Raw genomic sequence first — 1,228 nt, 5'->3', positions numbered from 1 at the left:
TTTCATTGACAGTGGCATTTTGCCTATCTTATCGTGGGGTACCCTTTGATACTTAAGAAAGCAGACCATGTTAATGCTGTACTGTCTATGTTTATAAACGATGCTATTAGAATACCTTTTATAATTCTGCAATATATTTCTGCGTTAATCTGACACATTTTGTATATTTAAAGAATTTTTATTAAATTTTATATAACATATGGACTAAATCTCGATTAGCTAAAACGCTTGTTGGTACATTATCTTTTGAATATTAATTAATAATTCTTGTAACAACATGTATTCTTATTATTTTTAAATTTACTTACTCTCTAGATCTTTTCCATTATATGAAGTCTTGAAGAAACCACCAATGTTATTGCCTATGATACTCGTAAATTTCATGTTTAGAATATATCCTCCAGGTGATAGTTCATAATTGATATAAAGAACAATAATTTCCATTTCCTTTATGTGTTTGTACCCTTGCACAAAATGCTTGATGTTGTCATGAGTGGTGTTACGTTTATTTAGTCATATATATTAAGTCAAATAATATATGCGTTGATGCGTCACTAAAGTTTATAACAGTGTCAAGTTTGTTGACAGATGATAGGACAGTTCAGTGTCACTCCTTCGAGTTCCTGCGTGATGTTCGACGAGGAGGACAATAACGGTTTGGTGGGTGCTCTGTGACAAGTACCTGCCGGTCGAACTGCTGATGGAGATATTCTGCCACGCCGACTGCAAGACCCTGTTGAGGTGCCAGTTGGTATGCAAACGCTGGAAGATGCTGATGAACCACGTCTGGCACAAGAAAACCGAGCGGACGATGGGCAAACCGTTCCCGTGGAACGATCAGATGCCCTGGACAGTATACTATCTTGCATGCACGAAGAAGCCGTACGAGAGGAACCTGGTGAAGAATCATTCCGGCGCGGAGAATTTGGATCACTGGGATGTACAACCCCTAGGAGGCATTGGATTGCCTGATTTGAGTGATTGGGCGGTCGAAAAACTACCTGCTGGCATGCCGGAACAGCCGCAAACTGAACCACAGTTCAGACAGTATTTCAGACAGACTAAACATTGGCAGCCAGCCACTAAAGTACAAAATATAAATCTGACGGACGAGGGAATCCATTCATACATTCTGGACACCTATCAACCACCTGTAGAAGTATTGCCAAGCTTTATGTGATGAAAATTATATATATATATATATATATATATATATATATATATATAT

The 1,228-nt window shown here is 37.9% G+C and overlaps 1 pseudogene; it reads left to right on the top strand.

Moving 5' to 3' along the window:
- The first annotated feature begins 588 nt into the window (after nucleotides 1–588).
- Nucleotides 589–1,180, top strand: LOC112459136 (annotated as a pseudogene).
- The last annotated feature ends 48 nt before the right edge of the window (nucleotides 1,181–1,228 follow it).

This window comes from Temnothorax curvispinosus, unplaced genomic scaffold, assembly GCF_003070985.1.
Source record: "Temnothorax curvispinosus isolate PA1 unplaced genomic scaffold, ASM307098v1 QBEX01000914.1, whole genome shotgun sequence".
Lineage (NCBI taxonomy): Eukaryota > Metazoa > Arthropoda > Insecta > Hymenoptera > Formicidae > Temnothorax > Temnothorax curvispinosus.
The sequence above is the reverse complement of the archived record's forward strand: the minus strand, read 5'-3'. Positions and strand labels throughout refer to the sequence as shown.